General features: G+C 43.0%; 1 long non-coding RNA gene across 3 annotated transcripts in view; it reads right to left on the reverse strand.

Annotated features, from left to right (window-relative positions):
* The window catches only part of LOC121828884 (uncharacterized), a 115,489-nt gene extending 102,237 nt beyond the window's left edge, over positions 1 to 13,252 (reverse strand). For all 3 annotated transcript variants that reach the window (XR_013050839.1, XR_006071538.2, XR_013050840.1), the window contains exons 1-2: positions 13,126 to 13,252; positions 9,096 to 9,315 (exon numbers count right to left, since the gene is read on the reverse strand). This is a non-coding gene — a long non-coding RNA (uncharacterized LOC121828884). The remainder of the gene's footprint in view (positions 1 to 9,095; positions 9,316 to 13,125) is intronic.
* Positions 13,253 to 17,684: the final 4,432 nt, after the last annotated feature.

Here is a 17,684-nt window from a genome sequence, read left to right on the forward strand (position 1 = left end):
TCTAGAACCATAAGAAAGATGTATTCATTTAAGCCATGAAGACAGGAATTAGTTCTTATAAATGGGACTGCTGCTGTGAGGAATACCTAAAAATGTGTAAATGTCTTTGGAACTGGGTAATGAGAAGATGTTGGAAGATCTTGGATGCATGGTAGAAGCAGACTACATTTAGGAAAATGAAGTGAGTTTTCAAATCAGTTCTAGTGAGATCTCATAAAGAAGAGAGAGCTACAGAGAAAGCCTTCAATCTTCTTAGAGAACATCTAAGTAACTATAAGCAGAACGTTGGTAGAAATACAGGCAAAGCCAGGAATAATGGGACTTGCTTGTAATTCTCTAACTTCAGCACTTGGGAGTCCAAACCAATCACAAGTTTAGTGCCTGCAATGGCCATGAGATCAAGATAAACTGAACAAGGAAAGAACATAGCAAGCAAGCAAGGGACAGATGATAAAGGTCATTCTGGTGAGGTATCAAATGGAAATGAGGAATGTGTTTTGGAAACTGGAGGAAAGGCATGGTTTCTATGAAGTGGGAATGAGCATGGCTGGGTCGTGCTTGTGGTCTCATGTTTTATAGAAGGCAGGGTTTGTGAAGGATGAATTCATGAGTGATGAAATTTCTAAGCAGTGTTGATAGTGTGGCTTGGTTCCCCTTGGCTGCTTATAGCCAAGGCCAGAAGGAAGAAGTAACTCCAGGACAGACTCAGTAAGCAAAGAAGAAACCAAGCATTCAATCTTTGGAAAGTCTCAAGCTAATCATATGGCCAAAAAAAGAGAAAATGCAGCTGGAAGAGAACATAGAGAGGATGGCCAACTGACCCTTTCACAAGGTCAGTGTGGGTGTAAACCATGAGCCTAATCAGCTAGCTACCCCAGCAGGAAAACTGCCAGTTTGGACAAGAATAAGAAGGAATGAAGCAAAGTTATCTGATGTCTAGGATTTTACAGGACAAGTTCATAGAGCTATTGGCCTTGAAAGTGTTCTATTCTTCAAAACAAGAAAAGAAATGACCTCAAAGGAAATTCAGAGATCACCAGGGCTGCCTCCTCAGTTTTCAAAAGGGAGGCATCTGATTGACTTTCAGCAGGCTGGATAACCTTTTCCCAATATCATTGCTTTCTACTTCTGCTCAGCAGAACTGTAGGGACAGGACCACAGCCCCCATGGGTCTGGAAGCAAAACATCAATTATTTTCCAGACTTAAGTACTCAGAAGACTTGCCTTGGCAGGTGTGGGCACTCTTAGTCTCCATTCACCACCCAATCTTCTCTTCTAAGTGGATATACCTATCCTATGCCCATCTCATCACTGTAGTTTGAAAGCATTCAACTTATCTGGCTTGGCATATTCACCAATGAAGAAGAATTTTGCCTCCAGACAAATCAAACCTTGAGACTCACCCATATCTGATTTAGATGATATTTAAATAAGATTGTATATTTTTATACTTTAGACTAGAATGAGCTAAGATTTTAGGAGCTCTTGGAATGCAATGGATAATTTTTTGTACAAGAGGAGTATTATTATGGGATAGGGTGTAGAATTAGAATGCTTGAACTGGATAGGTCTGTCCAAATTTTTATTTTAAACACCAATCTTACTGTGATAGTATTAGTAGATGAGGTAGCCCAGATGAAAGAGATTAGTGCCATTACATCCCAGAGAATTCTCTGTTACTTGAGGATACAGCAGGAATTAAATCTGAAAACCATGAAATGACTGTCACTAGAGACTAAATCAGCCAATATCTTGACCTTGGTCTTCCAGTCCCCAGAACTGCAAGAAATATGGATTTCTTAAGCCACCCAGTCTATAGCAATTTGTTGTAGCAGCCTGGACGAAGAAAATATCTCAGTGAGTTTTAAATGACACAATGAGTGTGAAGGACTGGACTAATGGAAAGGGCTGTGAGAACTGCCAAAGCTCAGGGCTGGTAGAAGAAAGGGGATCTGAGCCACTGCTTTGGGACTTAGAATGAGCAGGAGCTCTGGAGTCACATTCTAAATGAGGCACAAGGCAGAGCTGATTCTGAGCAAGAGAATCTGTCCATACTGCCCCCACCTTCATGCCCCAGCCCTCCTCCATCCCTGGGACCATTTCCACAGCCTCCCAGCGTGTTCTTTCCTTCTGTTTCATCTTTCCTCTCACAGTTTATGCCTTGTTCTCCATGGCCCAGAATGATCATTTACATATATTCTATCCCACCATTCCTCCACCCAAAGCCCCCCCACCTTCTGCCTCCCGACACACATATGTCCTTCCTGTTGCTTTATATTAAGCCCCTAAGGCTGTCTATGGTCTGACCTCTGATTAAAACTAAAGCCTCCTCTTCTACAACCCTCCCTTCCCCCTCACTAGAGCCACTGAGCTTACCTATTGCTCAAATTCCTAATTGGTCTTATAATAAAATAAACAAACAAACAGATAAATGAATGAATAAATGAATGAATGAATGAATGAATGAATGAATGAATGAATGAAATAAAAACCTGGAGCCAGATATTGGGGTAAATGCTGAAAGATCAGAGAGACAAAGAAACAAGCCACCTTTTACCTCTAGGACTCCTCAGCCTGAAAAGCCTTTAGTTCCTGTCTCCTCACACCTTAGATACCTTTCTCTGCTCAGCCATCACTTCCTGGGATTAAAGGCATGTGTGCTTCCCAGTATTGAGGTTAAAGGTGTATGCCACCACTGCCTGGCTCTGTTTTCTCTCCTTGACTGAGTCAATCTCATGTAGTCCAGGGTGGCTTTGAACTCACAGAGATCCAGACGGATCTCTGCCTCTCAAGTACTAGGATTAAAGGTGTGTGCTACCGCTGCCTAGCCTCTGTGTCTAATCTAGCCACTTTCTGTTTTCTGATCTTCAGGCAAATTTTATTAGGGTACACAATGTATCACCATAGTTACCCTTGGCCTGGACTTCAGAATAACTTTCAGGAGATGTCTCTCAACATTTTCCATAATGAGCTGCTTTTCACGTTCTGAGAGCCCCCTCTTTGCAAAGGCCTCTTCAGAGCCCACAGCCCATACTCTCTTCCTTGGTAAGCCTCTTCCCTCTCCCTGCTCCACATCCCCCTCGGGGCCAGCACATGTGTAGGTACAGCTGTGCACACGTAGAGGCTGTGCTTAGACAGGAACTTTCACTCTCTAGGGGAATTAGGACACCTGCTCTAGTCCCATGCTCAGGCTTCTACAGCTCAGAAGCCACCCCAGACTCCTCTGTCCCCAATCCTAACCAAAGCATCAGCCCAATCCCAGGACCCATTTTTGTACTAAGTTATGAACTGACTCAAACTAGAATGTCAAAACATGGGCATTTTTGGTGGGTTTTTCCTTTCAGACAATCCACACATATCTCAAGGGGTCTGTGGTGTCTTGATTCAGATCCACCTGGGAGTGTTTTGGTGCTTTCCTATTCTCTTGTGCAGGGAGTTTTGGGCAAAGAGTCTTCTATGTTTCTTTAAGGGTCTACAAACAATCCCCACTGCACAGTTATGAGAGATCAGCTCACTGAACTGCTAAGTTGTAGCCTCACACTTTGAGAAGAGTCCTGAGCTCACAGCCCCAGAACTTGCAACTGCCACCATGTGTCCTGCGAGAGTTAGATACCAACTCTTAGTACTTGCGATTTGGGAGTGAGGAAATAATGAGTATTATTGCTACAAAGATGGTCCAGCTTATAATAGATAATGACCATCACCTCAGACATTCCACACAGAGAAAAGTGCAAAAACATCAAAGTTGCAACTGCCCTAGGAACCAGATTCTCATATCATTCTTTTTGTTTATTTATTTATCTGCCTAGGACATTCCATGATGACTGAAGTGATGACATTTGTAATGAAAGGATGGTATCAGGCTGGAATTCCCGCTGTCAGGATAAATAGAAAATCCTTTGCTATTTGATTGTCTAGGATGAAATTAATAGCTCCCCATAAATGTCGAATAAAATGATCTATTTATTCTAGGAGCAGCTGGAACAATCTTTTGTTTGCTTTCTCCACCCTTGTGCTTGTCCTTCTCCTCAGAGTAAGATGACTAATTGGCTTAGCAAGGTCATGAAGTCACCATCCTCTCCTTTCACGCTGCAAGAGCCCTCCACACCCAGGTGGTGTGCATGCCACGTTGAGCCTGTCCTGGAGAGTGAGCTGCTGTGTGCTGGGTACCGTACTGACTCCTCCTGTTTTCTTAGAGGTGTTGGCCTGGGGCGCCTCCAAATACTAGCTGGAGGCCTGAGGACAAGGCTCTGGAGGAGCTTTCCACTGGTATGGAGACAGCTCTCACACCTTCATCTTCCTCAAAACCCAAAGACCTGAAATACAAACATACGTGCTGACCTAGGCCAGTTCCCAGAAGAAACAGAAGGACCACAAGGCTCCCACAGACAGAGGAGCTGAGGCCCTGCCTACATCATCCCTTTACTCCTCTCCCTCTCCATTCCTTTTCTTTCTTTTTTTTTTCAGGGATGTTATATTAATGCACACTATCAAGAAAAAAGCTGTTTCCTGTTGACAACACATGTATTTTAAATTGTAAAATTATAATAGATTTTGTCTTGCTCAGTATACCCCAAATATCATCACTCACAGATGTAAATTGCTGAAATATTTCATAGAATGTGTTTTGTGCTGTTTGCAAAATCTAGTATGTTTCAATGCTTTAATACTTGCTAATGGCACCTGGCAGGTTTAATAGCCACCCAAACATGGCTGTTGACCACTAGATTGGCCACCATACTTCAGATAACAGGAAAACCCCAAAAAGTTTTTAAATAAAAACTGTGCATGGATAATGAGAGAAGAAACAATCACAGACTACTGCTCATGAACATAGACGCAAACAGCCTAAGCAAAAATACTGGCCAACTGAAGTCCCTCTGCATATAAGAACATGAAAAAATTAGACTGGAGAGATGGCTCAGTGGTGAAGAGCACTGGTTGCTGTTCCAGAGGACCCAAGTTTAATTCCCAGCACCCACATGTCAGCTCACAACCATCTGTAAATCTAGATCAGTATTTCTCAAGTTGTGGGTCAAACGACTCTTTCACAAGGGTCACATATCAGATATTTACATTATGATTCATAACAGAAGCAAAATTACAGTTATGAAGTAGCAACGAAATAATTTTGTGGTTGAGGTCACCATAACATGAGGAACGGTATTAAAGGCTCTTGGCATTAGGAAGGTTGAGAACCACTGTTCTAAAGGATCTGACGCCCTCTTCTGGCCTCTCAGAGCACTGCTCATGCATGTTCCACAGACACACATGCAATCAAAATGGCCATATACATACATACATATATACATACATACATACAACTGAGAGAGAGAGAGATTACTAAAGACTCTAACATACTGCCGTAAGTCCAAGATCATTTTATAGAATCTGCTAAGACTTTGAAAGTCAAGAAACAGATAATTAAAGCGGCATCTTATGTATCTAAATCAATATGGCTGATGGCCTAGTTCTGTGGTAGAGCACATCATGAGGCACTGGGCTAATCTTCATCACGAAATAAACAAACAAACAAACAAATAAGCGAGCAAGCAAGCAAACAAAGCTGTAAATCATTAACAGAAAAATGCCCACAACTGTAGCTCTATGGGAAACCTAATCCTGAGAAAAATCAAAGGAAACATTGAAGGTTGCTTCCCTATGACTATTAGTGGAAATATCACAAGTATCAAATGGGACTGGAATGCATTAAAGAAATGACATGTCCACCCAGGAGGCTCCATTCTGAGACAACAAGAGTGGGTCACCTAGGGAAATGAACTCATCACCTGAGCTTCTGTGTTCTGACCTCTACAGGCAACCCAAGGCTGAGATGGTGCTTCTCTGCCAGGAGGGCAAACCAAAGAGGAGCTAGCTTTAGAAACAGGAACTGCAGAAGAAGATAAGGTCACCAAATAAACTCTCTGGAGTCAGCTGCTCTGACTCCATGGTGATGGGAAGCCCCCACGGTGCCTGTTCTGTATATTGTGACTTTACAGCAGCCTGACCCACTTCTAAGGGGTCCTCAGGTGGAAGGGTCCTGTGGGCTCAGGGTAATTCTCTAGACGGCCTTGAGCCACCAGCAGCCCTACTCAGTACAGCTAGAGTATAGAGTAGCATCCTGAAAGAGGCTCTGGGGTGGGAACTCCTATGTCCAAGGAGAAGAGATGCAAAAAAAAAGAGGAGCCAGGCGGTGGTGGTGCATGCCTTTAATCCCAGCATTTAGGAGGCAGAGCCAGGCGGATCTCTATGAGTTCGAGACCAGCCTGGTCTACAGAGTGAGATCCAGGATAGTCACCAAAACTACACAAAGAAACCCTGTCTTGAAAAAAAAAAAGAGAGAGATGCTTAACTATATTTCACATTAATCTCATTTATTAAAGATGCAAAAAAATTTAATGGGAAATTTTCCACTCTGGAATTTTTAAAAATTTATTCTTCTCTTATACATTACATCCCAACCACAGTTTCCCCTCCCGCATTCCTCTAAGCACTCCTCCACATCCCTTCTTCCACAGATCCATTTCCCTCCAGAAAAGAGCAGGCCTCCCAGGAATTTCAACAGAACAAGGTATAACAAGTTACAAAAAGACTAGGTACAAACCCTCATATCAAAGCTGGAAGAGGCACCCAATAAAGGGAAAAGGATCCCAAGAGAAGGTAAGAGAGTCAGAGGCACCCCCATTCCCACTGTTAGGAATCCCATAAGAACAGCAAGCTACGCAACCAGAACATATATGCAGAGGATCAAGCTCAGCCCCATACAGGCTTTGTAATTGTCAGATGCAAAAATTTTAGCACCTCAATTTCCCCTCTAAATGTTATATTTGACTTACAAATTATTATTTTGTTTGTACATTGTGGAAATATGTGTAAATCTAAGTAGACTTTCATTTCCTCTTTGCTCAATACTTGAGCAATTTTGTACTAACTGCTTAAAATATTCTGTACTAGTATAGTAATTTCAATGATTCCCATGAAGCAAGCTACCCCAAAAGGTAGTACACTAGTCCTACCTTATTCACAGGGGGCATAGTCCAAGACCCTCAGTTGATGCCAAAGACTAGGGACAGTGCCAAACTCTAGATTCAATGTCTTTTCCTATGCAAACATGTCTGCAATGAAGTTTAATTTCTAATTTAGGCAGAGAAAGAGATTGACAATGACCATTAACAAAGTGAACAATTGTAACCATGTTACACTAGGGTGATTATCCCTCTGATCTAGATCAGACCAGCATGATCACAAAAGTCCTTAACAGTGGCTGAGATGACAGAGGAGTCAGGGGCAATGGTGCTGCCACCAGCTTTGAAGAGATGAGGCACCTAGACTTGGCAAAGGTGCATTTTTCTCAGTTACTTCTAGAACTTGCAGAGCAGAACAGCCCTGTCAACACCTGGACTTAGCACAGTGCGACCAGCACCAGGCTTCTGAATGATGCCTGTTGGTCAGTTAGAAGGTAATGTGTTAAGCCACTGTGTTTGTGGTCATTTGTAACCACAGAGATGAAAAACTAATATGGCCTTTCAATGGGCCTTTTAAATTGAGTAGATCAAACTTGAAACTGTAGAAAAATCAATGCTGTTTAAAGTATTGCAGTGCTGATTCATAAACCTCATAACACTCCTCTGTGGCTTGCTCACCAACTTGATGTCATGAGTCTAAAACCAATTTTGCATTTTAAACTTAATTCACAGCATGATGTTTTGAGAGGGTCACATTCTACTCACTGAAAAGTGGATGCATGGATCATTGTGACAGAAATGAAAGGCTATATAGAATTTACTTGCCTGTGAGCCCTGGTCTAGCCATATGAGATGCCTGTTTTCATGCTCTCAGTGACCCCATTACCCACTTTCTACTCATTAATGTGGTGAACATTCTGGGCTCCCATCTACACCACAGTGCTTAGAGATCAAGATTCCTCGTTTATAGCTTTCCATACCCTTCCTGCCTGGCGACCAAGAAGGGACTGATAGTTGCTCACAAGATAAATTAATCATCTGTGGCATGGTCAAAGACTTTAGATACTACAATTTATTTGTTTTTATTTGTTTGGGATAGGGTGTCTTAGCACAACTTAGGCTAGTCTCGAACTTACAACATTCCTGTCTCAGCATCTAGATGCTAAGAGTACAGATGTATGCTGTTATCCAGCCACTAAAACAATTCTTTAGTCACGTAGTCATTTTTCTAATTGCAAGTTCAGCTGTTCAACAAAAGAAAAACTGAAATTCTGACACCCTACAGTATGCTCCTAGTCTTTTCTTTCCCAAAGTGGGACCAGAGTTTTGTTGGGGATCTAACCCTTCCTGGGCCTAGGGAAGGTGACCCTGCCTTGCTCACGATTTGCCTAAGCTCACTCCACAAAAGAGACAGCAGCCAGTAATAGCATAGGGCTTCATGGGAATGACACACATCCTGCCTGTGAGACTGCTAGGACAGCGCACGTAGCTGTCTTATTTTCAATCAGTTCAGAGTTCACCAAACCCCATCCTCTCCCATACAGGGCAGGGACTCCCGAGAGCAGCCCAGAAACCCAATGCAATTCACCCAAAGACAGCAGCCTCTCTGCCTAAGGCTATGTGCTGAGGTGTGCTAGGGCTCAAGGTGACCAACTGTGTGACCTTAGACTGAAGTCCCTTCTGTGGAGCAAGTAGGAAGCAGGCTGACAATCCACATTGCTGCAGGCCTTACTCCCTAACTAGATCCATGTGTTTGAGCTTCCTTGTTCTAAAATGGTGACAGTCATGGATAAGACAAGAATAGCCCTTCTGGGGGCCTGTACAAAATGGATGGGCTACTACTGGCAAGTCCTTGGCCCAGCTTCCATACCTAGCAAGCAAGCAGCTGTCATAAGATTTGCTACTGTTATTCAAAATAGATACCCATGCCTTTAAAGAGTGAAGGGAGTGGGGAAAGAGAGGTTGGTTCAAGCCTTAGAAATATACACGCAAAACAAACAATATACACAAATAAGAGTATGCTGAGGAATATTTGTTGAACATACTTATTGTTCAAAGATGGTAAGATAGAAGGGAGGTCTCTTCCTGGGACAAGGGATGGGTTATCCACCTTAGATTCCAATGTCCTACCTCTGGGAGTCTGGAATGTGAACCTGGCATTTGGGATCAAGGCCACATCCTGGTCACCATGGCTGTATACGCAAGGTCCTCAAGCCTGGCCATCCAACTTCTCCTCGAATTCCTTTCCTGTTCCTTTTGCTTCAGTGGCTTCACAGCAGCTTCTTCTTGGGACGAGGACTGGCCTGAGGCAGTTTCACATCGTCAGGGCTCCTCTGTCTGTCGATATCAGCTGTGAGGGGAAGAAACCAGGGCTGGTGTCACAAGCCAGGAGCTGGACAGTACCTCCATCGGAAACTTCCCTTCCCAAGGGGGTCAGCAGTCCGTTCTTCAGCTTCCAAATCTGAGGTTGCTTTCTTCTTCCCTGCCCACAATTCTAACAGGCTGGATCCTAGGACTGAGAGCAAGTTTTACCCACAGTAAACATAAATTCCCAAGAGAATGAGGATGGAGAGACAGATTTTCAACAATGGACATGTTAGGAGAGCTGGCCTTGGAAGCAGAATTCATGATATAATTAAATACTGAGTAAAACAAGGAAGGCATGGGGGAAGAAAGGCAGGGAGGGAGGGGGAGAAAGAGAAAGAGAGAGAAAGAAAGGTGAAAATAAGAGCCAGGTATTTTTCCACTCAGCAATAGTCCAGGATGTGCTTCCCTGAGCCCCTTTCCTATGAAGTGTGTGTATTTTGAAGGAAGCTTATTTGTGAAAAATGCTCTAAGGGAATATTTACTCCTGGTTTATAACAACCTCCATTTGTTTATGCTTTTTAAACCTCCCAGAAGTTAAAAACAGGAAGTCCTAGTTGGCCCAACAGATGTAAACTTAAGCTCTATGGGTCCGCCATGGGAATCTGGCATCCACGAAGGATTTGAAGAAGGGCCCTTCAAATTCACTGTGGTGCTGTGGCAACTTGAGCCAGGAAGACAAGGCCTGCTCCTGAGCTCGATGACTGAAAACCATCCTTGACTCAGAGCCTCTATAAGGTTCGCCCTGCAAAGCCCCACATCCCCTTCCCTGCCTTGAGGGGCAAGGGATGAGACACTTGACGAGCAGCTTGTGCATGTTTAAGTGGACATTTTATTGTAGTAGAGTGACTTCTGTGTTGGCGGGATGTCCTTTCCCATGGCCAATGTGAAGTATGCAAGGCAGGAGAGAGGTGGTGAGTCGGTGGCATGGGTCCAGTGCAAAGATCGTGGCAATTAGAGTCAGCCCATTTGATTTTCTGCCTCTGCCACGCTCCAGACTGAGATCTTTGCCCCTTTAAAGCTTATTTCCGTTATCTGTGGAATAGGAATATTTCATGTACCTTACAAATACACAAGGATTAAAAACGTCCATCTGAGATACTTGGCATGGTACTTGGTGACTCATAATAAGAACGCCTAGCAGGTACATGGCAGCCTAGAACCACCTTGTCAAGTGACAATGTTGGCCACACAGTCTGTGTCTTCATTTAAGCTGTTACTTGGGCCAATATATCAGAATACAACAGAATGTATCAAACACTCAAAATTGTATTAGGAGATGGGACCACTGGGAGGCAATTGGGTCTTGAGGATGGAGCCTGAGCTGTCTTTGAATTAGTGCCTGCTGTGCTTTGAATACGATTTGTTTCCTCTGCAACGAAGTGTAGAATCTCATTGCCATGTGTTTCAGCACTCTGTATGGACCAAGGCAGCTGGCCTGACTCCTCTGCACAGCATCAGGGTCAGCCTCCAGAAGACAATACTACAGGTGGTGATTCGGGTCATACAGACGTCAGAGGTCATTCCTGTGAGTGTTCCATGGGCCTACTCCATGGGCTCTAAGTCTGAGCATGATTCCAAGCAAGGGCAAGACAGCACAGTAAAGCAAGGACAAACCCCAGGGCCTTCTCCACATTCACTGTGCCTGAATAAGATGCTAATTCATTCTGAGAGTCAAAGAAAGTCAAAGGATGAGCTCTACCTGGCCAAGCGTTGCAATCTTGGAAAACAGCGAGCTGTCCTGAGAGAGCCCAGGAGTTCCTCAGCATGAAGTGACTGGCCTGACACCCCCACCTGCAGGTCTCACAGCAGGATCTTCACATTGCTGTCAATGACTCCCTGCCTCTGATGGACTCAGACATGGCTTTCTCAGATGGGTGGTTTCATTTGATAAAAAGTAAGCAATGGCAGCTGAACTGCCGCCTGCAGACAAGGGCCAGTCACCAACATACAGCCCGGCAGTGTTTCCAGAAAACTGAACACACCACAGCTCACTGTGGCCATATTTCAATATGTGTGCAACACTGGGTAACAAAGACATTCCCTCTACGTGTGACCTGGGCCACTGCTTCCAGCTCCGGACAACTTCATCACCAAAACAGCACAAGCCCCTCATTTAGGGAGACCCTTGCACCTGTTCACTGAAGAAACTTGCATATAGGCTTCTCTGACTCACTTAAAATTCTTCCAGGGTATTCTGGTGTGACATGGAGCTATTTATTTAAGAATAGGTATTAAAATGCAGTTCTTTGCTTTGTGTGGGTGGTATTGAGGCTAGAACCCAGTATTTCCCACATCCCAGGTAAGTGCTACATCACTAAGCTCCACCCCAAGCCCCCAGTGGCCATATGTCAACACCAGACTTTGTTGTGGTGAATGGGATAATAAACATGAATGTTGTGGTTTAGATAGCCTGGCCAAAGTGCCACATTCCCTGGATCTGCTGGGGCCCTCTCTAGACATAGTGGCCCTTAGATCTAGGTCCCCCAAATACTGCAAATTTGGAAGCTTGTATTGCCTCTTCAGAAAGTTTGGTGTCTGCCATGGACACCAGTTGTCTCAGCTCTTTAGAGGTAAGGTAGGGGATCACAGTAAGTTTGTGGAAACCTGGGCTACAAAGTGAGTTTTTGAGGTCAGCCTGAGCTGTAAAGTTAGAATCTGTCTCAAAAACAAAAAGGGAAGTTGAAGGTCCACCCTAGAAAAAGACATGGCTTGGGAAACATGGGAAAGGAATGTTTGTGCAATAACAACCAAAAAAAATTTTTTTAAAAAAAGGAAGAAAAATGCAACAATTATAGGGGCAGAGGGGCTGATGGGAAGGGAGGCAGGAGGTGAAGAGCTAAGGCATGGTAGGAAGTGTGGTGGGTGTATCTTTGTGAAAGCCCTTGCCTTCACACCTGTTAGAGCAGCTCCTTAAAGGATGGGGAGGAGGAGTGTGGAGGGGACCATGGGGGTAAAGATGGGGGGCACAACTGTGGGAAGTTTCCCTGAGGACATTATACTAGTCAGCTTTCTTGCTGAGGCAAGACCCTGGAGATAATTGAAAGGAAAGAAAGGTTTGTTTGGCTCACACTTTCAAAGGTTTCAGTCCACAGTCAGCCAGTGCGGTCACCTTGGGCTGGTAGGACAGCTGAACACGGTGGGGGAAACATGCAGTGAAGTGACGCTGCTTGCCTTGTGGCAGTCAAGAAGTGGGGAGGTAGGGTCCCCACATCCTACCTCAATGGCACACCATGCCTAACACCTGCCACTAGGCCCCACCAACCTCCCCGCAGCACCACAGGCTCACGGGTGACCTTAGTAGGGCATACATCCAAACCCTAGCATGCACAGAGAATGTTTCATGTCTTCATTTTCAGCACACAGTACACAAGTTTTATTAATCAACTCATAAGAAAATTAATGTATCCAAGATAGTTGTTCAAATATATATTTAAAACAGCAGGTTATGCTATACATTTTCATCAAAATATCTGGCAAAGTATTATTTTTGGTTCCTCTCCTCCTTTCCAAGTATATTAACTCCCTCCTCTCTCTCTCTCTCTCTCTCTCTCTCTCTCTCTCTCTCTCTCTCTCTCTCTCTGTCTTTCTCTCTCTTTCTTTCTCTTCCTTCCTTCCTCCCCTTCCCTCCTTTCTTCTAAAGTTTCCACAAGAAGATAAAGCACATGCATATCAGTTACCTTCTGCTTCATAATAAGCTCCCTAGCAGCTTTGTGGCTAAATATGTTTCCCATGACTATTTTAACAAGTTACCACAGAGGTACTGACTTAAGGTACCACAAATTTATTCTCTTACTGTTCTGTACATCAGAAGTGAAAAGTGAGCCATATGGGGCTAAAATCCTCTTCTGGCTTCTTGAGACTTCTGACATTGACATCCTCACTCCAAGTCCTGGTCCTCTGTCTGATCTTCTTGTGATCCTTTTACAGTATCCTAGAACCTGCCTGTGGAATTCGGGATACTCTCAGAGTTCTAGTCACAGTCTCTTTACTCCATAATGGTATGTATTCACAGGCAATAGAGAGTAACAGTTATTGTTGTTGTTGTTGGAGTGGGTGTCCATAATTAAGTCTACAAGAGTGGTTTTAAACAACCACCATGTTTTTCTCTCATGATTCTTTTTGTTGTTGTTCTTTTAACCATGGACAGACTAAATCAGAGAAGCTGCTAGGGAGGGTTACTCTCCTGGCCTCAGTGTGGACAGTTCAGCTCTGCTGTTGGAGTCTCATCCTCCAGTGGATTAGGATAGGCAGCCAGCTCAGGGTCAAGGGGAGAAAAGAGAGGCTGAGGGTCCAAGTCATAGGAGCATGGCATTTCACAGTATCCACAGAAAAAACGCATCTATTGCCAAATCATTCGTCCACTGCACGTATAAAATACTGGTTCTTTCCACATTTGCTACTTCATATGCAATTTAGACATCTGTTCCTCTCCTTCTAACCAAGCCCTCTTCACCAAGGCTAAAACTATCCCAACCACATTAAGCATTGACACATTTCCCTCCAAGGACTTCAACCTTCTTCTCCCTGCACAGCATTGCCTGCCTGTCAGTACCTTGCACCTCCAAGGCAGCCTTTGCAGAGGACAGGGCCATTCTGACACAGAATCTAAGTTCCATCTCCAACAGCACCACCGTGTGGCAGGAAGAAGAATAGTTATGGGCTGAACAGAGAGAGCCCTTTCATAGAGGGACTCTTTCATAAGCCCCCAATGGTCCAGGAAGACACATAGACTGCCCTGTCTGCTTGCCTTTAAAGCATTAAGAAAATTAAAAATAATAAATATGTATTACATGTATAATAAATTATAAGGCCATAGTTGATCTCCACTTGCTTGTTAGGTAATACACCAAACAGTTGTTTACTTCACAACACACCACTTGAGGGTAAATTTTTACTTAGATATAGTGTCAAACTTTCTTTCTGCTTTTTATTTTGTTTTGTTTTGTTTTGTTTTGTTTTGTTTTGTTTTGTTTTGTTTTGTTTTGAAGACAACGTTCCTCTGTGTATCCCTGGCTGTCATAGAACTTGCTCTGTAGACAAGGATGGCCTCAAACTCAGAGATCCACCTGCTTCTGCCTGAGTGTTGGGATTACAGCCATGAGCCACCACTGCCCAGCGTAGTTTCCAACTTTAAAACATTACAAGAATAGTACAAGAATTCTGCTCTGCCTTTTACTCATATTCACAAATTAATTACATAATGTTCCATGTGCTTTGTCCCCCTCCAGCACACACACACACACACACACACACACACACACACACACACACACACACACTTTATTCCTAAACTGTTTGATGCTAGGATGGAGAAATGTCCTCTCATTTATTGCAGTATTTAATTCCTAAGAAAAAGACAATCTGTTACATACATGCCTAGAAGCATTGTTCTCAGTATCAGAAAACTCTGCATTGATACAATATATTGTCTAACCCATAGTCCATATTCCATCAATCATCCCTATAATGTTCTTCATATAACAAAAATAAATAAATCAATATACTTTTAAATATTTCATGACTAAATGCATAAATTTAGTTGACAAAATAGGATAATTATATATAAATATAAGACAGAATATTATATGTTAACAAATCAAAACTGTCCACACTTTCTATCTAATAGTTAAGTTAAGGGGATACTTAGCCATGTAGTATCTGCTAAATTTATACCGTGGTTTTAAAGTGATTCTTCTAGCTGTGGTGATGAATGTGTATAACCCCACCACTTGGACCGTATAGCATGAAAGTTGAAGTGAATATATCAAGCCAATTGATGTGTGGTGAACCCAACAGGGATATAGTGGGTGACAACAGAGCAGAACTCCTGAAAGACTCATGGCAGACAAGGTTCCAGAAGAATTGCATCTGGCCATGGCAACTACAAGGCACAGAGACCAAGCCAAACCACACCCAGAGCACCTGCCTTGTATCAGTGTCAATGTTTGCTCAAAACAAAACAACAACAAAAAGTGTCCAGACCTGTCGTAGTCCTGTAGGTAAAAAGGAAGCTGTGCCATTCCCAAGATGCCTTGGGGTGGGAAGGTGTTTTGCTTACAAAACACCTTGTTGGTAAGGTGTTGGTAATTATGTTGGTCCAGGAAACAACATAATTTCTCTTGATTCACCACCTACAGCCAGTCTCATTGTTTGCCTAATATGAAATCACTGTTCAAAGATAAAAATGGAATAAGGAGGAGGACTGCATTTGGCCAGGAATGGTGCTGGTGCCAGATTACATAAACTCTCCCTTGGCTTTCCTTCAAATAGAGAAAGAGAAGTGCACAGCATGTAACCATGGGGTCAGTGCAGAGAGACTGCAGGTTGGAGTCTCTTGTTCAAAACAACAACTTGTTTCTGTCTTCCTGTGAGTTCCCGAGCCAGACATTATAGTGAAAAGCCCCATGCAATAAACTGTGGTTTGTGAGATCTAGGACGTGGATTATAACCAGCAGTGAACTCTTTATGGAGCTTTTTGGTCAAACTTTAAAGATGCAAATGAAATAGCTTCGTTTGTGTCTAAATTTCTTCAGGGAGTTGCAGAGTCAGGAAGGATTATGGTCACTTGCAAGTCATGTATGTAACACTGGGGTCTGACTCTCAGTAGGTGCTTGCATAATATTGGCTGGTTCTATAAAAGAAAAACATATACATTGAAACACGTTCTTTTGAAACCCTCAATCTTACTATTTAATCACAGGAGTTAAAGATATTTTCTGTCAACATTGGGACCATCTATTAGCATATCTGTAATGTATTGTGGTAACCAGGCATTGGGGCATATACCTGCAATCCCAGCTATAGGCTGAAGCAGAAGGATTTCAGGTTCTAGGCAAGCCTGGGGTACAGAATGAGATGTTTGTTTCAAAAGAAAAATTCTTCTAATGTGATAGTAAATAGAATGGGAATTCACTGAGTAGTTGAAAAGGGAGCACACTGCAGATTAATGTTTTCTGGACATCAACAATAGTACAGTGTGATTTATAGATCAATGTTAGCCTATTTGCATGCTTATGTTACAAGCTTTAAGTGGTTTTGCATGTGCTAGGATTCTCCAAAGAAAGAGAACAGAGTGGATCCATTTATAGGCATTTATTATAAGGAACATGTCCATGCAATTATACAATCTGACAAGTCCCCAGGGGGTGGGGGGGAGGCTGGAAGTCTAGGTTCCAGTGTGTGTGTGTTGTTGGGCTCAAGACATGGAAGAGCCTATTCCACTTTGAATCCAAAGACAGGAAAAAGCTAATGCTCTACATTGAAGACCATTAGGCAGGCATAGACAATTTCCTTTCTTGGGGGAAGAGGAGGCAGCCTTCTTGTGCTAGGCCTTCAACCGATTAGATAAGGCCCAAACTCACTAGAGAAGACAGTCTACTTTAGTCAGTCTACTATTCAAATGTCACTGGCACCCAAAAGACCTCTCAAAAACATTCAGAATAAAGTTTGACCAAATACCTAGGTATCTTGTAACTCAGTCAAATTAACACAAAAAATTAACTATCACAAAGTAGGACCAAATACTTTGTGTCATAATGTGATTTCTTTTGATGTAATAAAGACCAAATGTAACTTGGGGAGGAAGGGATTTATTTGCTTACACTTCCACATCATAGCCCACCTTAGAGGAAAGTCAGGATACGAAATCAAGGCAGGAACTGGAGCAGAGGCCATGGAGGAGTGCTGTTTATTGACTTGCTGCCCTTTGCTTTCTTTTTAAACTTTCATTGATTCTTTGTAGATTTTACATTATGAATTCTAATCCCACTTATCTCCCCATCCCCTTGCATCTGCTCTTTGCCCTTGCCAACCTCTTCCACCAAAACAAAGCCAAATTTAAAAGAAAAAAACAAAAACAAGACAAAGAAACAAAGCAAAATGAAATCAATCAAACAAACAACCACATTAGGGAGCAACACAGTGTGGATGAGAAAACACCTGTGGTGGATGCTCACCTGGGCCCTGCTCACTTTGTCCTTGGCCGAAGACTTTAAAAGGAAGCTATGCACTCTTCAGCATTACTCTTCCCTGTGTATGTGTGGCAAACCTGGAGTTTCTCCCTTGCTAGGCTATATACCCATCTCCATCCCTTTTCTATGGTTGTGTTTTAAGACGGGGTCTCACTAAGCTTCTCACTAAGCTGACCTTAAGCTTGAAATCTCCCTGCTTCAGTCTCCAGAGTAGCTGGGGTGAAAGACTTACACCTTCAGGCCTGTCTTGTCACTACTCATTATCACTATTATATCCATGGTTTTTGAACACTGTGCCAGATACTCCTGCAAGCTAAACAGTATCCATATCTCACTCTATGCAAACTATAACTTTGAGGACTAGGGTTTCCTACTCAAAGAC

The sequence above is a fragment of the Peromyscus maniculatus genome, chromosome 4 (genome assembly GCF_049852395.1).
Source record: "Peromyscus maniculatus bairdii isolate BWxNUB_F1_BW_parent chromosome 4, HU_Pman_BW_mat_3.1, whole genome shotgun sequence".
Taxonomy (NCBI): Eukaryota; Metazoa; Chordata; class Mammalia; order Rodentia; family Cricetidae; genus Peromyscus; species Peromyscus maniculatus.